General features: G+C 43.6%; 1 pseudogene; it reads right to left on the reverse strand.

The window, feature by feature from the left end:
- Nucleotides 1–593: 593 nt before the first annotated feature.
- Nucleotides 594–25,817, reverse strand: part of LOC116837264 (semaphorin-3D-like) — a 31,927-nt pseudogene continuing 6,703 nt past the window's right edge.

The raw sequence follows: 25,817 nt of genomic DNA on the forward strand, positions 1-25,817 counted from the left end.
CGAGCGTTACTCTTAAGCTGATATTTAATTTGATTTGTTTGTTTTGCTTCTGTGTGCCAGCAAATGCCACCCATGTACCTAAATATATGCCCAGTGGGTAATTTAGTATAGTTTTGCAGATCTGTCACAAAATGGCCTGTATCTATATGGCACCTCCCATCCTTACAAGATCCCAAAGCACTTTTGCAAATACATGCACATATCCCTGAACTGCAGCCATCTCTGGGGTGGAATGATTAATAATGCACTATAACACAGACTTTAAGTCTCATATAAAAATTATGCTAGACAAGCTGTGAAACATCCACATGTTCATGAATCAGCTTCTTGCGATCTAAGTGTTAACTGAAAAATCTGAATTTCTGGGGAAAAAAACCCAGATTTGGAATTATTGCCTTGAGTGTGATGCTCAGATAAGGAACTTGCCATTTGCTTAAGTATTCCAGTATTACAGTGCAGTCATATAAGACTAATAATGACTGTGCATTATCTAATCTCAGTATGAGGCAATATTAATTAATCGGAAGGATGCACAAAAGAGAACACAGTATTTTTGCATGTTTAATGTCCTTTCTTTAAATAGACTATAAAAGCTACGTAGATGTAGACCTTGCATGTGGGCTGCTGACAGGTTCATGGTGCCTTCGATTTCGCTTTTTCTTCATCTTCTGCATGTGCTTCCATTTTGCCCCACCTTTGTTCTGCTGCCGCCGCTTCTCCCAGTGCCACATCTGTTCACAATACTCATCCAGGCCAAAGCTGGGGCTGCTGACGAGTTGGATGTAATCCTTGTACCTCAGCCGCAACTCAGTAAGCAAATCTTTCATCCATCTGTCTTTGTCCTTCGTTTTCTGAGTGCTTTCCATGTGCCCGTTCTCCATGACGTTCAAATTTAACTTCACAGTGGTGTGAATGAACACGTGCTCTTGTGCTTTGCAGTAATACGCCCTATGTCCTTTCTCTGCAGGCTGCGGATCAGCAACCCGTATTCCGTTTTGATGATCCTCTCGTCAGCCTTCAGCTGTGAGATTGGACACAGCAGAAAACAATGCATTAAAAGCACAGGAAAAATAAAATTTAAGTACGTGTTAGGTGGGGAGTAAAGGAGACAGAGGGGATGGTTGGCTCAGGGACTGACAATGAGATATGCAGCCTTTTACCTCTAGGTCACTGGCATATAAGTACCTTAGATAAACAGATGCGTATGGAACCATTTGAATTTCAGAGTTCTACTATTCAATTGATAATTATAGTCTCATCAGCACGCATTAGTTAAAGGTACATATAGTCTGAGAGGATAGAGTCATCAAGGAACAATAACATGAAACAGACCAAAACAACGGTACGGTAGCCTACTTTCTCGAAGCAAGGATGGGATAGTTACTGGACAAATCCCATTAGACTGCAAGCTGTTTGGGGCAGGGGCTATCATTTTATTCTGTTTGTATAACACGTAGCACAGTGGGGTCCTGGTCCACGACTGGCGTGCCTAGCCACTACCGCAATACAAATAATAAATCAATAGTAATAACAATTAAGTCAATAAGTCTCATTCTGATGTGACACTGGTTTACAACACTCTCTTAACTTCAGTGTAGTTACTTTTTGTTTACACCATTGTAAGTGAAAGCAGAAAAACGCCAATAAGATTCAGGGAGCTAAAACCAAATGCAATTTTTTTATCATGTAGGGTTCAGGATCTGTGAATGAGAAAACCTAGGAAAAACTGAGATTTAAAGCTAAGGCTGAATTTCTGTGCATTATGTACCCTATTCACTGCAGCATTTGTGGAATTGTACTTGAGATTGTGAAGGCTGTGGAAATACTTGCTATGTCTAGCACAATATGACATGTTAGCCACTGGGGTGCTGGCTCAATGCACTTGGTACCTGAGGCAAACATAGCCATCCATGCTGCCAGCTACTTTGCAAATCTGGTAACCTACAAGTGATTTACAAAATTAATTAAGCCTCACAATCCCTCTCTGAGGCACTGATATGTTAGGATCCTTGCAGATGGACAAACATGGATGTTAAGTGATTTGCCGAAGGTCACACGAAGACTTAGTGGCAAAGCTGTGAGTAAAGCTCTGATTCCCAGTCCCTTGCTCTAATTCCATACCCTAGGCAACATTCCCTCTGAAGCGCTGATGTTCGAAAAGGAGGCTGGCACTTCACAGAGTGTGCAGTGTTCTGCTGACACACAGAGGCTGCAGGGGAGAACAACAGCGAAGGGATTGTGGTTCAGCTTAATTAGCCCACAATGCAGCATGCACATTAAGCACATCTTCAGCACGACTGGTGTCATTGTTATAATACACAAGGATCCTGTTTAATTCACTATTGTGCTGAGTGCCTCTCTGGGGGAAAAAAAAAAAGAAAGAAATCTGGAAAACATCTCAGACTATACATCTGCCCTTCCAGCATATTTCAGAGGATGAAGATCAGGGAAACATAAAGATGAGTAAATTAACTGTATTCACAGTGGGTAGACTACACACTGTTTTTATGTGAAAAATCTGTAAGCAATTCTTCATCCCCAAATAATATATATAAGTCCTGCTTGCCTGGCTTGCTACCATACTAGCTGAAGCACTCTTCAGCCAGATATGTGCAGCTGCCTGTGTACCATTGATGGCCCACTTAGAGAAAAGACGTCAGCTATTAGGCCAGGTCTACACTACGCGTGAAAATCGATTTTAGATACGCAATTTCAGCTACGAGAATAGCGTAGCTGAAATCGAATATCTAAAATCGATTTACTTACCCGTCTTCACCGCACGGGATCGATGTCCGCGGCTCGCCATGTCGATTCCGGAACTCCGTTGGTTTTGATGGAGTTCCGGAATCGATATAAGCACGCTCAGGGATCGATATATCACGTCTAGATCAGACGCGATATATCGATCCCCGAGCAATCGATTTTAACACGCCGATACGGCGAGTAGTCTAGACGTGGCCTTAGAATGGCGGGGTGGTCTACGGAACAGAACCCGGCTCAGCTGGGGCTTACTGGTGGGTTCTGTTTGGTTCTGTCACAGACACACAATATGGCCTGAGGCAAGGTAGTTCAGTTTCCTTATGCGTAAATTGGCAACAATAATACTTACTGCATCACAAGGGGGAAGTCAGGCTTATTTAATAAGTGTCTGGCAAGTGTTTTGTGATTTTGGATAACAGGCACTATACAACCCCAAAGTTTATCTGAGTTAAACTAAATTAGTCATGGTCAAAATACAAATACATTTCAGCAGCTAACAGTCCTGCAACAGCAGGGGTAATTTAATAAATCTTTTTCTTCACTAGAATCTATCATATAGGGCAGTTTTCCCAACCTTTTCAGGATGGCATCCCCTTATTTGAAATAAAAAATTTTTGCAAACCCCTTGCACTTACTGTAAAGTAACAATAAAAATGTATCAGTGATAACAAAGATAAACCAATATAATTTTTTTGTGTGTGTGTTTCACGCTGTTGAGAGACAATACTTGACCCTGAAGAGTAAGGCTGTGTGGGCAATGGTGGAGAGAGATTTTCTTTGGTTTAGATTATAATAAAATTTTCAGTGCTTCACAAACCTCCTTCATCTCCCCAATTGCCTTTCATGATCCCCCTTTTCTTCCCGCGTAAGGATTGTGACCCACTAATTAAGAAACATTGACATGGATATCTACTGGATAGCTGAGGAAGACAGAGAAATATAGGGTGGGATTTTCAAAACTGCTCAGTATTGGCCTTTACTCTGTTGCCATTAGAACCCATATGGATTTCAACAGGAGTAGAATTAGACCAAGTGAGCTTTCTTGAAAATTTCACCTAGACATGGCATTATATTGTGTCAAGTGATACCACAACATTTGGTATCCTGTAAAGATAAAATGTAAAGGAGATCTTTTAAGTTTTTGAAAAGGCCTATTTTAAGGGTAAGGGTTCCCTCACTTTTTCCTATGATTATTTCTAAGGCCACCCAAAGATGTATTATTAAGTGCCTTCCAAAACAGAAAGAAAACAGAACGCCTTCTCCAAAGTGCTTAGAAAGCCAAGATTATGAATTTAATCAGCATGGGCATGGCAGTATGAGGAAAGATTTTTAAATAATTCTGGGAAAACATGTCTTAACCTGGTTAATTTCATGTAGGCATAATGGCAAAACTGGATCTTAAAGAGGGGCTTAAATGAGTTGAAGGTGGAGTCTTTTCATAGAAGCTCAAGCAGCTCATGCCAGGAGTAGAGACTAGTGTGCAAGGAAGTGCAAAGAGGGCTGTGGGTAAAGTTGATGACCAAGGCAAAAAGTCTGGTGTCGCTGGTGGAGCAGAAGAGATGATGCAATAAGAGACAAGAGGCTCGAACCACTGCTGAGCCCAGGTAAGGGAGTTTCAAAGAGGCATCCTGTGGCTCCATGGCAGCATCGTTTTGAGAAGATTGAGGGCTGTTCTACACTATGTTCCAGCTGCAATGTCCACTGAAGAGCTGCTTGTCAGCTGGGGATCACCAGAGTACAGCTTGCGCTGGCCACATCTCTGATTCTGGAGGCAGAGCGCCAGCTACATTGGCTTTGGGTAACCAGATATCCTGATATTATCAGGACCATCCCAATATTAAGGGTTTTGTTTTATATATGCAACTATAGCTCCACACAAAAATGTGTCCTGATTTTTCATACTTGCTACCTGGTTGCCGTATATTGGCTACACGTCAGACCTCTTACAGTAATGGAATCTGCAGCTGGCTGTTTAAGCGGGCCGTACACTGGTTCAAAGGAACCAAGGTGGGGCTCAGCCTGTTGTCAGGTAAAAGGAAGGACAGAGCTATGGAGGCTCTTGAAGAATCTAGAATTGGAAAATAGCTGTTTGGTCACTTAGTCCATCTCTGTACTAATTATTACCATACAGTATTTGTAATATAGTAGCCTTCATATGCAGTTTGACATAGTATAGTTATAAATGTGCTAACATTGATGTTCCCATCACTCCTCGTGGGAGCCCACACCACAGGCTAACATCGCTAAAGTGGTTGTGTCTCTTAATCCTAATCCATCTCTACTTCTACTTTTAATTAATAAGGTTCTTATTCAATGTCCCATTTATATGTTGATTATTGATTTATGATGACTGTCACCCCCTCCTTTTCTGTGTCTTCATTGTTCATTTCTTTCTTATTCTCTGACAGGATGAAATTATGGCTCTGATTTCACACATATTGAGCCACACTTCATCATTGTTTTCCCTCTCACTTCTCTTTTTTAGTATCGTTTATGTTGTTTTACCCGTAGGTTCAGAACTCTTCCTGACTTTCCTCTCTACTTTTTCCCCCACAGGACTCTGGAGTTTCATAAACACCTGGCATTTCATTACTTGGTAGTAGATCTTTAACCTTTCACTTGAATGCTTAATTTGTTCTTTAGTTCCTGACCTGCAGACGTAAAACATGTTTTATTAAATTTTGACTATAGTGAAAAGCCTGGTTACACAGGAGATGTCATTTTATTTCTGTCATATGTGGTTTTATTATTTTTCAGCATATCATAACCATTAATTCTGCTGGAACTATAACGAGGTTTTTTTTTAGCAATTCAGAAGACCAGAGATTCCAATTCAATAATGTGATTAACTTTAAGCAGGTATTTTAAGCTGAACATATGATTAAGTGTTTTGTTGAATCAAAGTCAATATTGTGAGCCACAGAAATTAAGCAGTTGATTATCAACATTTGTCCATGTAACTTTTCTGGTGTCATGTAGTTCCTTTGATTCAGCATGCAAATAGGTTGCAGTGTGCATGCTATATCTTCTCAATGACAAGGTAGCAGAGTTGGACAGCATTCTGTATATTATTTCTGCAACTTTTAAATAGTTTTTGATTCTTGTTATAAAATATTAAATAAAATGTATAGAGCACAGATACAGAAGATGCCTGACAAAGGAATAAGAGGTTCATTTATATTAGTTGCTTGATTTTTACAGCATGAATTTAGCAATTGCCATAAGGATGGCAAATCTTGAAACAGTCAGATGGAAAACAGCTAAGGATTCAAAAGTGTCATGGCATCAGGTTAGGTCACCATTTTTTCTCCTTTATAAACTGTGTGTTTAGATGGCTTCCTCGTTACAAATAATTCACATGTCAACTCTTTCACAGTTAAAACATTGCACCTGTCTGTGAGAAGATAGAGGTTTCCAAGCCTGCCTTCCCTCATTAATCAACATGTGAAAAAGCACTAGAGGTAAAGCTGAGCTAACCATGGGATAAATGTTACCACTGAACAAAGAAAGGGTGGAAGAAACAAAAATAAGAAGCGTTTACTGAGAATTCTCCCTGGTCTTCATTATCAGTGGCCTATATCATCATTCTATTGAGAAGGTGGATCTTTTTATTATGTGCCATGTTGTTACTGTTATATTGAGAAAAATAATAATTGAATTCAAACTGTTTTTACAACATCTATTTGTACATAAAAATCTAAAGGAAAAATGAAGAATGTGTTGAGGACATAATAGAGAGACAAGATGGGTGAGATAATATCTTTTATTGGACCAACTTCTGTTAGTGAGAGAAAAAAGCTTTTGAGCTTACACAGAGCTCTTCTTTGCTTTTTGGGACATAATGTCATTATGTATGGAGAGACATCAGTTCCATTATAGGCAAGGCTGAAGCTAACTTCCCATTGGAAGGGTAATTTTTAAACTCCCACCCTACATTTACCCAAATCAAATCAATCTCCCTGAATTTCCACATGGTATATCTCAGCTCAGGATATAATTTTTTTCTTGGAAATTGTGGAAAAAATAATGGTCTGATTTAAGGACTTCAAGGAATTAAAAAACAAGCAAAGAACAAACAATAACAACCCACCACCACCACCCAATTGGTTAAAGTATAATAGAAGTGTGAAAGAATCATTGGCCAACAAAATGAAACAGTTCAAACCTTTAAAGAGTAAGTTGACTCTGCTATCAACACCAGGGGATTTGCCCAAGAAAGCAAATCACACCACTAACTCATGGTAAAAAGCAAATTGGCTGCACCTTTAATTAAATTCAACAGCAAATTAGTCAATAATTACCTACTATGACATTCCATCCCTACCCACTAATGTGTATTTCAATCTGGCCCAGAGTTCCCACCATTTACTGGGCCCCCAAGACAAAATTCGCTTCTCAAAGAATTGGACCTGATACAGGATGGTGTATTCTTAAATCTTTACTCAATAATAAGGTCTATGCCCATAACTACTATTCTCTGACAAACTTAGCCCTCTTCTCCACTCTGCTTTCATCTGACTTTTGGGTTTGGGGTTGAATAATCACAGAATCTATCTACAATCGCCACCAGAAACTCATGCCCTTGAAGCCGTGGTCAAAGAAAATAGGCTGTAATCACAAAAAAATCATCAACCACTGACTAAACCAACAGAGACCAATGCCTCACGCACCAATTCACCACCAAAAATATCAACACCACAAAACAGACATCACTGCCAGATGCAACTGAAGCCCAATCCCTCCAACCAGGGAAAAATGCACCTAGGGAAAAAATGCCTCCCTGTCTCCAATACGGTGACCACAGCAATAGAGTTCAATGTCCTACCAGACACATACCTTTCAAAGAGGATTACCAGCCAGGCAGGATAGCCCAATCCATGGCTAACATCAGCCAGCGAACAGGGGGTAGGACAATGGGAAAGAGTGAGCTACTGGTGAAGAAATATGCTGAGGCTCCCCAGTGGGTTATCTTCCATCGCCCACACCATACAAGGAGTTAAACCATATCAATGAATAGGCCATTGTTTCAAAACATATGACTTGCTATGTCCCATGGAAAGGACATGACAACCTGGCAAACCTGCAGCCACAGGAGACTCTGGGTCAGGCTAGCTGAATATTTTAAAAAACCATAGGAGGCCAATGTTAATAGCTTTGCAGGGAACACTGGATTTGCTTTTTCTGGCCCTGACACCTATTATGTACATAACACAACACATAGGAATTTAAAAAGGAATAAACAAACAGCCGAGCTTAAGCTGCAGGAAATTCAGCACATTAAAGCTTTACGAACAAATGATGTACAGGCTTTTTTTATTAATCCAAGTCATAAAAATGTTCTCCCACAAGTCAGTGACTAGCCTTCCAAATATGGGAATAAACATGATCAATTGCGTGAGCAACACTAAATACAAAAGCACCAGATAATTGACTCATGACCCACCAAACCGCAGGGAAACGCACTCCCCTTGGCAGTAGAATGACCTGGTGACAGCTTCTGTACCACAGGAGATCCTGTCCCCTCCCATAGGCCATTCTGACTAGAAGTAAGATTCTGAACCATGACCTTAAAGGTGAAATGCAGGAGACATCCTGCTGGGCCAAAGGCTCCCAATCTAGTCTGGATTTTGCCCTTTCTCTCCCCTCAGGAAGCTGGATTGCATGTCATGGACAAAGCGTAACCATCTATTTGTAAAGTGAGGTTTAAAGATCTGCTGAAACATTCCAGCTACACCACTGTAACTAAAAGTCTGTAACTTAAGTTCCAGGTGCACTGAGTCATTCACAAAGCATGGTATCGTCATCACAATAAGTTATACCTTTAAGACATGCACTACAATAACATACAGTGTTGTTAGAGAAATATAATGCAGGAAGAGAGAGCAGAATATAGAACTGTAACAGGAAAAGTTAGGGTAGGGTATTGACTGAGCAAAGATCAGGCTACATGTTAAATACAACTACCTTATTTCTGTTACATATGGTGTTTTAGTCAAAGTAAAGTGCATTAAAAAACCCTCAGCTTAATATCGCTCTATCTTTGTGTAACCCTTCTGCCCCTCTGAGTTGGCAGCAACAAGGGCCGGGTTCAGTATTCAGGGGTCCCATTTCAATAACACAATGCCAAACCAGCTCGAGTCCCCACCCAGTGACCTGGGAAAATTTTACACACACCCCTAGGCGCCTCAAAGAGGCAATGCTTCCCCTCTCACAAGCACAGAGTCTCGGTGTAGCAGAAAAGGTTTAATTACATGAGACAAACAACAAGCACAAAATTGGGAAAACACAGCAAATAGAGTTCCTAGACCAAACCGCGAGCAAAGACCCACCTCAGGAAATTGGGCTGTGTCCTTTTCCCTGGGCTCTTGAGTCCAGCAACCCCCAAATCACCCACAGTCCCAAAAGTCCCACAATCCAAAAGTCTCTGTCCTGGGTCAGTGCAGCCCCAAAGTTCAAGAGTCCATCTGCAGACGTCCCCCCTCTCCCCCCCAGCCTGGGTAGAAAGGGGCACCTTATGTGGTCCAGGGCCAACTGCCCTGCCTCTCCGTGGGTTCTGCTTCTGCCTTCTCCATGAACTGCTCCGCCGATTACCAGTCCTTACAGCTCCAGACTCTGCTCCTCCAGCTGTCCTCACAACTGCTCCGCTCCAACCATGCTCTGCTCCACCAGCGCCCCGTGAGCTGTCCAGTTGTCTCCCTGCCAACTGCTCGGCTCACTCGCCTTGGCCGCTCCACCCCTCCACAGCTCACTCCGCTCTTGCCAAGCGCTCCCTCCCACCAGCTGTCCCATGATCCACTCCAGCTGTCCCCACAAACTGCTCCACTCCGCCGGCTGCTCTTTTCCACAGTATAGCTTCAGGCTTCCCCACTAGTTAGCACAGTACTCAGTGCTCTCAGCTCAGTAATTTCAGCTCTTTGGTGATTTCAACTTTTAGTGATCTCAGCTCATAGTAGGGGAGCCCCAGTGCTAGTCCCACAGCACGGCAGCCTGGGATGGAGTAGGCATGCTATGCAAATACACTCTCTGAAATTCTTTTCATCAAATGTCAAGGTAGAGCTCATTCCGACTCTGCTTACATTTGGAGTTTCTATAGAGGCCATCCGTGTGGTATCCAACACTGAGGGAAAATTTTCAAACATGGGTGCCCAAAGCTAGACTAGCTCAATAAAAAGAACCTGTGGTTCAGAGATGCCAAACACCAACAGGAGTAGTGAGTGCTCAGCATCTCTTAAAATCGGGCTGATTTATTTAGGTGGCTACACATGAATTTACTTTAGGTACCCAATTTGAAAATGCAGCTTTATTAATTTTTTCTTTATCTTTAAAAATAACAAAGAAAGAACAGCATTGTAGTTGTATTGGTCCCAGGATATTAGCGAGACAAGTTGGATGAGGTAATATCTTTTACTGGACCAACTTCAGTTTTTTCGAGACAAGCTTTCAAACTTATACAGAGCTCTCGCCAACAGAAGTTGGTTCAATAAAAGCTATTTCCTCACCCACCCTGTTTCTCTAAAAGAAAGAACGTTTTTTTGGTTTGTTTTGTATTGAAATGCACCATCAGGATGGTTTTGAAAAGGGAAAAAATGGTTGCCCCATTGCTTACGATAAGAAAAACTAGATTGGGTCAAAATACTAGCAGATGGAACATAGGAACAAACATTCACCGGCAAGGATGGAGATGAGCTAATAGGTCTATTCCATCTTTAATTCCTATGATCTTGTAAGTAAAAAAGGACTCTGTCTGGGGACTTTGGTGGGGAAAAAAAGTATAAGAAAAAAAATACAGAACATGAGCTCCAGCATCTATTTTATCAAGATAAAACATTGTGTGTATAGTCCCATGGATATAGTGGCAGCATGTGATGAGAAACTCTTTGCTTGTAGTTAACATTCATAACACAGAAAAACAATCTGGAGAGTTTTCTTCTTAAATGTCCCAATGGTTAATGTGGCATTTTATCAAAACTTGACTTTTGTCATATAAACACGTCAGATTGTTACATAGTGCGAGCCTAGTAAACATTGCCTTGAAAGGCTGCAAATGTGTGCTGGGTGCATATTAGAGATGCAAGTGCCATAAAACTTATGCATACATCCCCTTATGCCTTTCATGCCAGCTCCTTGGCTCTATTTTTTGAACCAGCTGTGGAATCCTGTCATGTAGAGGAGCCCTGAGTGGCATAAAACCTATATGGCTCACTCTACACTACCTGTTCTCATGGCCTGGCTTAGGGAGTGGGGCCAGAGCATTCTGGCAAATTGGCTATGTGGGGCTATTACAAGTTGGTGAAAGTTTGCCCAGTCCTTAGCCTGTTCTCATGTAACCAAAGGCCAGTTTGGCCTTAAACCAGCTCCAAGAACAAATGAGATGGAAAGGTCCTTTAAAGATGTCTTTGTTTTGCCCACCATCAGTTGCACCGATGGAGTCTTCAATTTCTAACAAAATCTGAATTTTTCCAAACTGGGTTGAACAAAATCCAGGGAGGAAAACAAGTCTTGTTAAAGCATCAGATAGAGACCCAGGAGTTTAAATTCCTGATTTAGCTACAGCAGGGGTCGGCAACCTCTGGCACGCCGCTCGCCAGGGTAAGCAACCTGGCGGGCTAGGCCAGTTTGTTTACCTGCCACGTCCGGAGGGTTCGGCCGATCGCAGCTCTAACTGGCTACAGTTCACCGCTCCAGGCCAGTGGGGGCAGCAGGAAGCTGTGGCCAGCACATCCCTCGGCCCGCGCCACTTCCTGCAGCCCCCATTGGCTGAAACTGCGGATGCGGCAGGTAAACAAACTGGCCCGGCCCACCAGAGTGCTTACCCTGGTGAGCCACGTGCCAGAGGTTGCCAACCCCTGAGCTACAGGCATGGACATTAGTAACCCACCAACCCTGTCGTATCTCAGTTTCCCAACATGAAAAATGAAGATGATAATCCTTAACCAACTTTGCAAAGCACTTTCAGATCTACCAAGTGTTAAACATTATCATTATGAAATAAACCCTCTTCAGATGTAATATTTGGTTAATTAATGTTTGTAAATTCTTTTGAGAACCTTGGTTAGCTATTACAGAGGTGAAAGGTTGATTTTATAATGACTGTGGCTCATCTGAGCCCCAGTTCGAGTTCCCTGTTCTGGATCACAGTTAAGCATGTGCATAAATCCCTTTGAAAAGAATGGGACTTAAATAATTGGTCAATTGTTTTCATAAATTGGTTTGTATGTAATCGTATACTTAAGTGCTTTTTTGAAGAGGGCCACTAGTGAGGTAAGGAATACAACTTCTTGCACAAGAGAGTCAAAAATAAAACAATTAGGGCAAGAATTACAGTATTTCCAGAGTGATTAATATAAGTCTTCCAAGCCATGAGTAGCACATTTCTCAGTTTAGCCACCTAGGTCTGTTGTTGTTCTTTGGCCTTTCTCAAGACATAACAGCAGGCCTGCTGATCAGAATACAATATAATTTTTCAAGTATTGATGGATGTCAAAGACACAATAAATCACTATACCTTTGTGACACTCTGCACCCCAAAGCAACACTCTGGCACTCCCATACAATTATGTTATGTTTTGTGCAAAGTATGCCTGGTGAGGTATCATTCTAAAAGCCTTAATCTGTTGAGCATTAATATCCTGTTGGATTGCATGTGCTGCCATTGCAGTTAAGAAGTTATGGAGTTTTGCTGTGTGTGTTACTGAAATATGTTATGAAGTTGGAAACACCCACAACTGGCCTTTCAGGTACAACAGTGAGGCAGCCAGAAACTGATGATGGCCCATTAAGGGGAATAGACATACTCACAAGGATTATCCCAGGAACCGTATATAATGGAAACCTCCCAGAGATAGCACATACAAATTGGAGGCTGCTTGACTCATGTCATAGCAAAGGAACTTTCCAGCAAGCTGGAAGAAGCTATAAAAGGGTAAGTAACATCATCATTTGGCTTCACTCCTTCTCAACTCAACACGTAGAAACATGTCTAGAAAACAAAGACTGAACTGGGGAGGTGGTCCCAGGCTGGAAAGGAGAATCTCAGCTAGTATATAAAGGAACTATACCATCATGGTGAGACACTGCTTGATTTCAATCCTGTCTAGTTTATGAAACTCAGATTACTTTTTTGCTTGTTATTTATTAGATAACCAACACTGATCTGTACTTATATTCACTTAAAATCTTTCTGTAGTTAATAAATCTGTTTTATATTTTTTTACCTAAAACAGTATGTTGCTTGAAGTGCAAGGGAAATCTACTCAGGAGCAAGGGCTAGTGCATGTCCTCTCCACTTTGAGGGAGGGGCAGACTGGGTAATAAGATTACACTGGTCATGCTTCTGACCAGGGCAAGACAGTACAGCTCTGAGGTTCTAGGCTGGGGAACCAGGGGGCATTGGCTGGAGCTTCTGTATTGTTGGTTCATGAGTAGATGGCAAAAGCATTCATGAAACGAGGGGCGGCTCCAGGCCCCAGCATGCCAAGCGTGTGCTTGGGGCAGTGAGCCGCGGGGGGCGCTCTGCTGGTCGCCGCGAGGGCGGCAGGCAGGTTGCCTTCGGCGGCTTGCCTGCAGAGAGCCCGCTGGTCCCACGGCTTCGCCTGCGGGAGGTCTGAAGCTGCGGGACCTGTGGACCCTCTGCAGGCAAGCCACAGAAGGCAGCCTGCCTGCCATGCTTGGGGTGGCAAAATCCCTAGAGCCGCCACTGCATGTAACTCAGCTGAGTGTGTCCCTGCCTGTGAATGGCTGTGTGAGTCCAGCACCTTGCAGCTTGTCACAGCATCACAGTGTGAGAGGGAGCCCAGGTTGGTAAGACAGGATCAGTGATACCACAGTTCCAGGTTGCACCCCAGGTAACTTGTCACAATCCTTACCTAAGGCTTTGAGCCTGGGGCATGAGACATGTGAGATATATAAATACATTTGTTATGTGTTCATGCTCAGTAGTGACGTTCACTTTGCCAAGCCTGAGTGTGTAGGGGTTGGTACAACAAAAGTACCCCAAAGCCAGGGCCTGCAGACAGTCCTGTTCCTCCAGCTCATGTGGTGGAAAAGCAGCTGCAGCCTGAGCTACTTGCACATAAAATAGATTATGTGACTCCCAAGGTTAGCACCCGTCACTACTCTCCATGTCCCACTACTGTTGTCCTAGCCCTCATGTGGCCTCCCACATGGCGACTTTCCTCAAAGAGCCCAGATGGTGATCAGGGTTCTCTGCAACCTGCTACAGGGCTATAACCTCACAAAAATCAGCCACAGCTGGAATTTCTTGGCCCTTAGAAAGAAAGAGAGAAATCTCGCCATCACAGCCAATGGGAGAGTAGCTAGTGCCCACAATCAATGGAAGGCCGAGCCATAAACCATGATGCATATTTAATAATTCCTGTAGGACTCTGATATTTAAACTCTGCTTGAGCTTGAAAAAAAACAACAATTCAATCTGGTTCAGATCCAAAGGCATAACTAACTAAAGACTGGGATGAACATTGAACAATAAAGCTCATCTAAAGCCTTCGACCAGCCTATCTCCCCCTTTTCATTACCACCACAGTTGTGATGACTACACAGGTGGCAGGGAGAGGCCTGAGATGGAAAATGGCTTTTATGAGGACAAAAGTCATTCTCTGTGAGGGGTCCTTAGGTTTGAACGTCAGTCCAAACCAGTCCCAATGTGTTGACCTTCAGGACATGCTCTAATGCCCATTGGTTTTTCAGTAGCTGTGAGAAGACTCCATGGGAAATTATAAAGATTGTAAGCAGGACCGGCACTGGTGTTTCTCCCACCCTAGGCACATGTCCATTTCGCCACCCCCAACGCTGATCCCGCAGCTCTGGTGGAGCTGCTGCAGGCATGCGTGAGGGCTGTCCACTGGAGCTGTGCGAGCAGCCGACCGTCCGCAGGCATGACTGTGGCAGCTCTACCGGAGCCGTGGACCAACGGACCCTCCGCAGGCATGCCTGTGGCAGCTCCACCGGAGCCGCCTGCCGCCCCCCCGGCAAAATGCCGCCCCCCGAAAAATCCTGGCACCCTAGACGATTGCCTGGCTGCCTAAATGTTTGCGCCGGCCCTAATTGTAAGGCAGGAAACATCTCAGATGCTGGTTCTAGACTATGGAATTAACTCCCTCAGGAACTAAGGTTCTCAGATACTAGCTTGATGAGGGTGATATGTAAACTTACAGAGAGCAGAACATTCCTAATATGCTTTTGGCTGCTGAGTTATTCCATGTGTTAATTATAGGGGGAAAGGGTGTTACTGGAGTAGTCTGTCTTTTTAAAATGCACTCAGGAGTGCTTAGAGCAAAGGTTAGGTTCTCGCTCGCTCGCTCTCGCTTTCTCCCCCTCCCTTTTTTTTTTGAACAACTTTATAAATCAGAATAAATAAAATAAATCTGCCTGTAGTACAGTGGAAATGGCTTCTCTCCCACCCTCTTTATGCCCTAAATAGTGATACCAGAACGCTATATGATCCCTAAGGTGAAGCAAGGAAAAGGCAAACCTACTAATCCCAATAACTCCTGACTTCTAATACTCAGCTGAATTCTCCCCTGAGGAAGCTTGCTTTGATGCCTATAACTTACCTCTTCTCGATGGTCTTCTCCAGAGCATTGAATATACCACTTAATCGAGGCTTGCTGGGACTTAGGAATGCATTCCAGAAAAGATTAATTAAATTCGATGCCAAAAATCACCTTTTCATCAGCAGTTTCATGACTAATGCCTGAAAAGCAAAAATGGTACCGAAGATTAACCCTGACCTGATTTTTAAAGCAATGATAAAATAGACTGATTCAGAACAGATGCTATAGGAGCAAGTGAATTATAAAAAAAGACAAAGGAAACTTAACTTTTAGCTTAAAATCTAATAGCTAGGATTTAGAAGTGGCTGCTAACTTTTCTCCGGTGCAACTGTTCTTTAGAGCACTTAATAAAATCTGTACCACTGCCTTACTTACGTTTAAAGAGATACAGCCACTGCTGGTGAATTCAATATTTTACCTGCATTTTTCCTCTGCTCCATCCTCTGTGCACCCAGTGGAGACTGAGCAGAGTAGAGGTGGGGTAGCCATAAGTGCTGGTTGTAGTTCCACCAATTCTGAGAGCCACCAGGGACCACTTTAGCACCCTGCATACTTTAGAGCAGCCTCAAGGCTATCTGAAATCACTCTCTTTTAGTGGCCATCTACTAGGCAGTTACTACTGAAGCTCGATGTGTTCCAGACAGGGCACTGAACTAGAAGTAAGGAGACTTGGCTTCTTCTCTTGGCTCTGCCAATGACTTTGAAAAAGTCACTCCACCTCTCTGTGCTATTGTTTCCCCTCTCAGCCTTTGTCTGTCTTGTTTTATTTAGGTTGCAAGATCTTCAGAGCAGGGATTGCCTCTTGCACTCTGTTGGTACAGTGTCTAGCTCAATAGGGCCTAGTCACAACTGGAGCTGGGAGGTGCTATCATAATATAATTATCTATTATTAATAGTTATTATTATTAATCTGCCGGGGCTGGAAGTGGGGTTGCACAAGGCCATCTGAACCTGTTTTACAGCACCAGGGGAAATACCCACCTAGCTGCTAAAGCTATCCATACATTCCATTTTTGCCACCATTTTGGGGCTCAGGATGGAGTTCATATTAGTGCAACATCTAAGTAATTTTATATTTGTTCATCAAAGACAATAACTTCAATAACCATTTCTCTACAAAGAGATACCTGACAGCAGCTGTCGGGATGGCATTCCTACAGTAACCCTAAGCTCTGTGGCATATCTCAGATACCACTATGTAGTAACTGTGGGGTGAATCGTGAGAGTGCAATCCCAGTCCCTTTGAAATCAATGGGAGTTTGGCCATTAACTTCAATGGAACTGGGATTTCACCCTGACTTTTTAATGATCCCTGCAGTATATAAGCACAGTGAGAGCCCAGTATATCGTGCAACAGACTGGTCTTTGATCTCATGGCAGACAGCCCTAATTTTTGCTGTGAAATACGCTGAGTTCTTCAGCAGGTGACATGAAAATTATTGGAGATCAATCAAATAGAGCAGCTTCTACTAGGTCAAAAATTAAACTCAGCAATACTATCAATACTGTTGTGTTTAAGGATGTAAAAATTAGCTAATAAATTTAACCAGTTAAGCAATTACAATTATATCATTTAACTGGTTAACAATTAACTGAGGTCGCTCTGGCCAGCCTGGCATAGCGGGGGCTGGGGTCCCTCTGGCTGGCAGCACAGTTCAGTGTGTCCAGGGCTCGGGCTTCTCCAGCCCACCTAGGGTCCAGCCAGCCCGGCCAGAGCTGGGTTCCGCCAGCCCGACCAGCACGGTGCAGCTGAGGCTGTGGTCCCACTGGCCGGCCGGCCTGACTCAGCCGGGGTTGCTCCTGCTAGCCACATGCAGCCAGGGCTGGGGTCCCTCCCGGTGGCGCAGAGCCTCCAGAGTTAACAGTTAAGATTTGTTAACAGTAAGCCTAATGCTAACTGGTTAACCGTTTATCCTTTTACATCTCTAGTTGTGACTGGGCTGTTCATTTTAATAATTGAATGTAAAAACCCCAGACTAACTCAAACTTCAGTTTTGAAAGTTTTTCATTTATTTTACACTGTCACAGAAATTGCAGCGTAACCGCAGGATTTAGCATTGACAGTATACTCTGTAAGTGAACTGCAGCAGTTGCCAAGAGAGTGAGCCAGACTGTTTGGCAGCTGGGAGAGGGGGATTTCTTGTTGAGGGAAAAGGAAGGCTCATGTTAATAGGGGGAGTGTTTAAGGGGGAACTGGAGGGTTTGGCAGCTGGAACAGGGATTGGGACTTTTATCAAGCATGTGTATGTATTAGGGGAGGAAGAAGGAGCATTTCCTGCTTCCTCAGAGGTTTTCTTACTTGGATTTCTCTCCAGATACTCTGCAAAGGAGCGGAGGTCCTGGCATCTCACTCATGGTGGGATATGGGGTATTCATATCTACTGCCTTATTTCTCCCTTCATGTGGGTTTCTGCTGGTGTCTCTCTCATGTGGATATGTGTGTGTTTTGGGAGAGGGGGAAGTTGTTTTCGCCATTTACTTCTTTTAAGTTCTCATGGCTCAGTGAGTCTAACTGCTGGATGAGGGCTGAATGGAGAGAATTTGGGGATTCTAACTGCCTGGGCATTAGCTGCCCAGATACCTGCAGAGGCTGAGTTCCAAAGAGCATAGTAAACAGCCAGACACACTGACCGTACATACCTTTTTGGAGGAAGAGGCGCAAACAGGGCCGGTGCTACCATTTAGGCCAACTAGGCGGTTGCCTCAGGTGCTAAGATTTAGGGGTGCCAAAAAGTGGCACCCCTAATTTTCTTTTAAAGCGTTTCAGTGGCCGCTGCGCTGGGAGGGAAAGGGAGTCTGAGCTGCCGGCAGGCAGCCCAGGGGTTCCCCTGGGTCACTGCAACGCCGCTGGCAGCCAGCCCAGAGGCTCCCCTGGGTCAGCGTGCCACCGCTGGCAGCCAGCCCAGAGGCTCCCCTGGGTCAGCGCGCCACCGCTGGCAGCCAGCCCAGGGTTTCCGGCTGCCGGCAGCGTGCTGATCCAGGGGAACCCCAGGGCTGCCTGCCGGCGGCTCAGACTCTCTCTCCCTCCCAGCGCAGTGGCCGCTCCATCCCATGTGATTCTTCTCATTGCTGGCAGGGGCAACGGGGGCTGGGCAGAGCTCCACAGCTCTGCTTAGCGCACATGGCAAAAGCCCGGCGACGGGTGCAACAGCAGGGCATCTGGAGCAGAGGTGAGCCACACGGCTCCGGGCGGGGGGCCCTCAGGGCGAGGGGAAGCAGCCACGGGGGGGGCGGCTCAGGTTGGGAGGGAGCTGCCTCAGTGGCGATGCCTCAGGGCAGGGGGGCAGCTGCCACGGGGGGGACGCCTCAGGGCAGGGGAGAGGAGCTGCCACGGAGGGGTGCCTCAAGACAGAGCTGCCATAGGGCGGGGGGGGTGCGAGGTGGAATTTTCACCTAGGGCACGAAACTTCCTTGCACCGGCCCTGCAGAGGTGAGCTGGGGTGGGGAGATGCAGCGGAGGGGGAGTGCCTCAGGCCAGGGGGGGGATCTGCCATGGGGGGCACCTCAGGGCAGAGCTGCCACAGGGCTGGGGGTGGGGCGCAAGGTGGAAGTTTCACCTAGGCCGTGAAACTTCTTTGCACCGGCCTTAGGCGCAAATACTTACTTCCATATCCCAGCACTGAGCGACTGGGTCTCCATATTTAACATCTTGCCTCCTGGCTTGCCTATAGCAAGAGCATTAAAATGTGTAACACTTGAGGCATAATTGCTGGAATTCAGTAAAAAAATGCAGAGGAGCTCGGCAGATGTGGGACTGCAGCACTCCTGCCCTATCGTTGGCAATTACACCCCTAAGTAAATCCAGCCTCGGTCTCAAGTGGCATGTGACACAGAGAGATTTGTAAAAATGGCACAAAGAGACAGGCCAGTGATTTAAGAAAATCCCTCTGGGAAGAGAGATCTGCCTAGAAGAGGGTGAGTGCAATCTAGTGGCAGAGACAGCTTCCAAATCAGCTATAGATGCTCTGCCAGATCCAAAGGCAGAACAAATGTTGTGATCTGGTGGGCCAGATCATCTTGGAAACCATCAGAACCCTCAACACTCTACATCATGTAAACCTACGAGTTTAAGCAGACCACATTCCTAACGAAATTCAAGGCCAACACAGTATAATGTCAACTACTGAATTATCTAAAACAAGAAATGCTGAAAAAGCGTAGGTGCTGCTTCAGATGGAACAGTTTTGAGAACAGCAGCTACAGAGCATGGTTTGGGGAACTTTATGTAGAGATCAACAGAGCAGGGGATTGGGAGTCAAGATTCCTGGATTCTTTTCCCAGTTCCGCTATTTAACTTGCATAGTGATCTTTGGGTGAATTACTTAACCTCTCTGTGACTGTTTTTAGGTTTCATTAAAATAATATTGATAATACTTAGCTCTTAAGAACTCTCATCCATAGATCTCAAGAGCATAAATCTAACTATATTCATTCTTCAGATGGGGAAACTGAGGCATAGAGAGGCAAAGTCACTTCCTCGAGGACACACTACGAGCCAGCATCAGAGATGGCAATAGGCCCTTACTAGTGCAAAGCACAGCAATGTCTAAGTGGAAGAGCTGGCTTCTGATGCCGATGTGTCCATTGGAGAAGACACTTAAATATACCAGGAGCACAGTGTGCCAGGTTGCTAGACTGAGCTAACAGAAAATATCCAAGTAACTCACCTATGGAAGACGCACAAAGCAAAACACCAATTCCTACTTCTGGAGCCTCGCACCCACGAAGCTTTGACCTATCCACCAAGCCAGAGAGCTCTATAAATAAATGAGCCCTCATTCTCTGTCTCTGCATGCAGTGGAAAGCACTGCAGCCTTCAGCAACCCCATGGGGCATAACTAGTTCATTGAATCTTAGCTTTTATATTTCTCTTTTCATTTACATTTCTCTGAATTTATTCTAGTTCACCTTGGCTTAGGGGAAAATGCACATGGTTGCACAATGAATGATACAATAACCTGCAACTCATTAACTACAATAGCACATTTCATCATTTAGGCCCAGTACTGCAGTCCTTAAAGACGCAAAACTCTCATCACAGACGGTAACCATGGACCTTTATTGTAAGCAGAGCTGGGCAACATTTTTCAGATGATTAGTTTATATGACAAAACAATGCAGTTGTAGCCAAAAAATCTTTCGTTTGGGAGGGTGGGGGAGAATATTTTATAATACTCTGATTCAAACTAAATTTTGTTTCAATTTTTTGGAACTGCCAGCAATTTGACCCGGGAAAAAATGCTTTTGCAATCTCGCATGTGACAATCAGTTAAACTCCAAGAGCACGAATTATGAGGACGGCCCACAGGACAGTTTCATCGAAGGGGTGGAAGAGAAAGCTGAAGAAAAGCCTTGGCATGACCGGAGAAATTCTGGCTGACGGGAGTCAGAATGCTAGTAGGGGGAGATAGTGCCAACACAGTAACTCTATTAGCCTTCTAGAGTACAGCATGAAATCCTTCCATTTGGCTCAGGGAGAGTTCAGATATGGCTCCCATGGTCCTTTCTCTTTTGGGAGCAGGGGCGGCTCCAGGCACCAGCACACCAAGTGCGTGCCTGGGGCGGCAAGCCACGGGCGGCGGCCTGCCAGTTGCCATGAGGGCAGCAGTCAGGCTGCTTTTGGCAGCGTTTCTGTGGGAGGTCTGCCAGTCCCGTGGTTTCGGCGGCAATTCAGCAGCGGGTACACTGAAGACATGGGACTAGCAGACCTCCCGCAGGTGCGCCTCCAAAAACTGCCTGACTGCCGTGCTTGGGGCTGCAAAATACATAGAGCCACCCCTGTTTGGGAGGCTGGTGCTGCAGCTGGTATTAGCCCAGCAAAGCACTTGTGTAACCTATACCAACACACTATGGCTCTCTGTTCTTCGCTAGTCCATGGATAGAGGTTTGTAAACTCTAAAGCACTTGAGCCATGAGACCTATGTCTTTTAGCTCAGACAGCAGCAGCTCATCCTTTCAGTTCCTCCTGCTGATGACCCACCCAGGGGTATCATGTGAGAGTCACACACCCCATTGTGATTGTGCCTGGCTCCCATGCAGAGGCACATGTACGGGAGACTCCTTGAATCACTTCCCTCCTTTGCACCCTCATGCAGAGCCAGACACAGTCTAGCCCTTAGCCTCATAACTTGGTATCTTAAAGCACGTAGCATAACAATAAGTATTGTGATCTTCTTACGTTAGACACCCTAGCACAGTTATCGCTATTCATATTAAAGTGCTGCACTGTTTTCATAGCACTCCCACCAAAACATGGACAAAGTTATGTCTACAATTTACCTAAACAGCATGTTGAAAGAGTGCAACTTGTTTTCGCTGGCCTAGAAACTCACTGGGAACCTCTGAAGCCCTTAATGTAGAGAACGTGAATGGGTGGATTTTTGATAGGAACTCTATACATATTCTTACCTTTTAGAAGTTAGTGCATATCTGGAACATGAGTTTTCATCCCAAGCGCAGTATGGGTCTCTGGCAAGGCAGCAGTCTGCACAAGCCTTCCCATACGTGTGACATCTGTGCAGGGAGAGCTGAACCAATCCATCTTTGGAACCAATGTAAAATTGTTGCTGCAAATCAGGCAAGGCGAATGAATTAGAAGCATTCTTCAAGCAATTATTTTAAATGTTCTCTTTCTCGCTACCACCCTAGCAATCTTTCAATCTTGGCCCAGATTGTATTGAACGAGAGAGAATTTCACATTCATTGTAAAATGTTTCTCAGGGCACTGTGTGCACTGGACAGTCTCCATCCATTGCAGATGACATGATGGCGGAAAGGGGCTACGGAACTGGAAGGACAAGAATCTAAAACACTGGTAGGATGTTGGCATGAATTTACAGTATAAAAAATGAGCAGCAAAACCCCACAGCAAAAGTAATTTTACAAATAATTTGATAGAGGAAGATAGATCTTCCATGGGGCTCATTTCTGGTTTATGTCTTATGTTCCTAAAAGCTCATGCGTCAGGGTTTCAGATAGTCACCTGCACAGGTCAGAAAGGGATTTTTTCCTCTCCAAAGTACTTATCACCTTCCACTGAAGCATCAGGGATGGCCCTGGCTGGAGATGGGATATTGGATAAGGTGATCCAGGGCTCTGAGGTGACATTGAACATTCTCTCTCTCAGGTGCTTGGCAGGCTGATTCTTGCTCAAAGAGTCTAACTGACTGTCACATGTGAGGTCGAAAGGAATTTTTCCCCAGGTCAGATTGGCAGTGACCTTGGGGCTTTTTGTCTTTCTCTGCAACACGTGGGTGCAGGTCACTTGCTAGGATTACCTGGGTATATCTCACCTAATCATTTCCCTGCCATTGCAGAGACCTCAGGTACTGTGCACCTCGGTCTCTCACCTACTCTCTGCTGTAGCACATAACAGTTCAGTTTCTTGCGGGCTGTAATACTTGGTTCTAATTTCAGTTATTGGATTTAGTGTCCAGGTCCTGGGTGGTGTTGGTGGCCTGTAACATACAGGAGATCAGACTAGATGGTTTGGTAGATGGCCTGTAACACGCAGGAGGTCAGACTAGATGGTTTGGTGGTCCCTTCTGACTTTAATCTATGACACTGACCTGGAATTCGGGACATTTGGATGACCTTGAGCAAATAACTATACCACTCTGTGCCTCAGTTCGGCATGTAAAATGGGGAATAATAATATTTCCTTTCTCCCACTTTTTGTGACTTGTGTAGTTAGACTCTAAGCTCATAGCTTGGGGACTGCCTCTTACTATGTGTACATACAATGCCTTGAACTGTGAGGTCCCGATCCTTATTTGGGATCCCTAGTGGTGCTGCTTGTAATACCGCTACTATAACCAACAATAAAATAATAACGTCTCGTTGAATTGATAGATTACACTGCTCTACAGCCAAAATGCTTCTGAAATAAATGTAGTCAAACTTTACTAATTCTGGGTCACTGAGAACGAAAATGATGCTTAAAATTGTTGATTGGCTCTAGTCTAGCAAACTACAATTTGCGAGCAAATGTCAATTTTCCAGGCAAATTAGTTCACACTATACTTTCCAGTTGCAGCTTAAGTGGCAGCCTTTGAAAATTTGACCAACAAGTAACAGATGTCACCAGCAAAGCAACAAGCTAAATGCTCAAAATACCAAACTATTCATGTGAATTAAACAAGTGTGTGAATTACCTGCTTCAGGGACATTTCCATAGTTGAGATAAATGTTGGATGCTGAAAAATTAAAGAGTGAATGTCAGTGTACCTGTTCATTGACATTTGCTTCTGTCTTTAATAGAAAAGATGACATATTTTAACAGCTGCCTAACAACAAAATCAATAAAACTACAGATCAATTTAATTGGTTTATCCAGTTGTGAAAAAAATATCAGCAATAAGGGAATACCTGCTTCCAGAAATAAATGCCAGCAAATATTTTCTGCTACTTGCCAGTAGATGATTTCTGTCCAGGAAGATTGTAATTCACGCTGCACAGAGGACCAGCACCAGATCTAAAAACTCCATTTAAGCACTATTTTGAAGGCTTAAATGGGACTTCAGGTGTGCATAGGTTGCTCCTCTGCACCAAGGGTGAATTTTACCTCTAGTGAAGTCAGTGGATGTTGTGCCAATGACTGTAGGAAGAACAGGATGGTCCTGGTATATTATTTATGCTTTATCACATAATGGAACATCTAAGCCTATTGTTTAATTTTGATGTGGCTTTAGGAATAAGGAATGGTTTGCAGCTGCTCTGTTCCTCTTCAATTTCCATATTAAAAAAAAATGTAGAGGTAACATTTATAAAGTAGAGGAATGTCTGCTAAGCAAACCCCAAACCTTTTAGTGTTAAATATGATATGGCATGTTTGCCCTCGACGTTATGCTATAAGAATGCAGCAAATTGGTGTACATACTGAAAACTCCTGATTACTTGGCAGACAGTCGAGCAATCTTGGTATTTTTAAAGAAATATTTATAATTGGTGTTCATAGCAGTGGAAAGAGGACATTGAGAGCCTTTAAATCAAGAGGATTCTCATCCTATAGATGATTATTTAAAAGGCACATAGAGAGATTAACTCAGTAATATCAGTTTTACAAAGCCCGTACTAGTGCTGGGGAACTCACTGCGTCTGATTTCAAACATCATTTGATCATTGTGAATTAGAAAGATCGACTACGACCCCACTGTTCTTTGGCTTGCAGTGCACTTAGAGGAGAGAATCTATGAAAAAGGGCAGATGGTGGGGAGAAAGGAAAACACTAATGAAACAGTGAGGTGAAAAATAAAATAGAACTGGATGCAATGAAAAGGGAACAGCAAGAGACTGCCAAAAAAGGAGGAGAGAGAAACACTGGAATGAAAAAATAAATCAGCAGGCACATTCTTTTCTGCATTACACTGGTGTAAATCCAAATCAACTCAACTACCATTAACAGAGTTAATCAGGATTTATCTCAGTGTAAGAGAGAGTAGAATTTGGCCCAGGATATATACCATTTATAGGCAACTCACTGGAGCTGGCCTGACTCTCTCTGACATTCTACCAGCATTGCCAACCCCAAGCACACAAAAAACCTTGAATCAGGCTCCAGAAATAACCCACCCCAAAAACAAAACAAATCAAGAGATTGATTTAAAAATTATTAGACTTTAAACAATCGCAGATATTTCGTTCATTTGCCTTGTGTTTTTTGTTGTTTTGTTTTTTAACCTTGATTGTTCGTGTTTCAAGGTTTCCTCCACAACCATGAGGGCTGAAAACATTTTTATTAGTGATAACAGGGATTGTAGGACTCCAGAAGCTGAGGCTTTAAGAAAAACACTAAAAATCAAGCAGTGTTGGTGAGACAGCTGAGAAAACTGTGAGTTGGCAGCAGTGTTGTACATAAAAGACTTCCTAGGAGCTTGAAAACTGATGTTCTTTTTGATTCAATCATCTTTGGAAAAAAAACTTAAATATATTAGAAACAGTAGCCAATCAGTTGTTTTAATTGTCATATTTGAATTCAGCACATCAAAATACATAATAAATACCACATTTTATCTCTGAAGCAGACGGCTTCTCAAAAATTGTAGACCATTGTTATACAGAGTCCAATTTTTGTTGTGTCTGGAAAATATATGTGTATTAACTTAATTCACAAATCCCACATCCATATGACTAAGGATTTGTATCCATGAGTAATTACCAGTTTGTGCATACAAACCACTATTTGCGAGCAAATGTCAATTTTCCAGGCAAAATAGTTCACACTATACTTTCCAGATGCAGCTTAAGTGGCAGCCTTTGAAAGTTTGGCCAATAAGCAACAGATGTCACCAGCAAAGCAACAAGCTAAATGCTCAAAATACCAAACTATTCATGTGAATTAAACAAGTGTGTGAATTATCTGTTTCAGGGACATCTCCATAGTTGAGATAAATGATGGATGCTGAAAAATTAATGAGTGAATGTCAGTGTACCTGTTCATTGATGTTTGTTTCTGTCTTTAATAGAAAAGATAACATATCTTAACAC

Source organism: Chelonoidis abingdonii, chromosome 1 (genome assembly GCF_003597395.2).
Source record: "Chelonoidis abingdonii isolate Lonesome George chromosome 1, CheloAbing_2.0, whole genome shotgun sequence".
Classification (NCBI taxonomy): domain Eukaryota; kingdom Metazoa; phylum Chordata; order Testudines; family Testudinidae; genus Chelonoidis; species Chelonoidis abingdonii.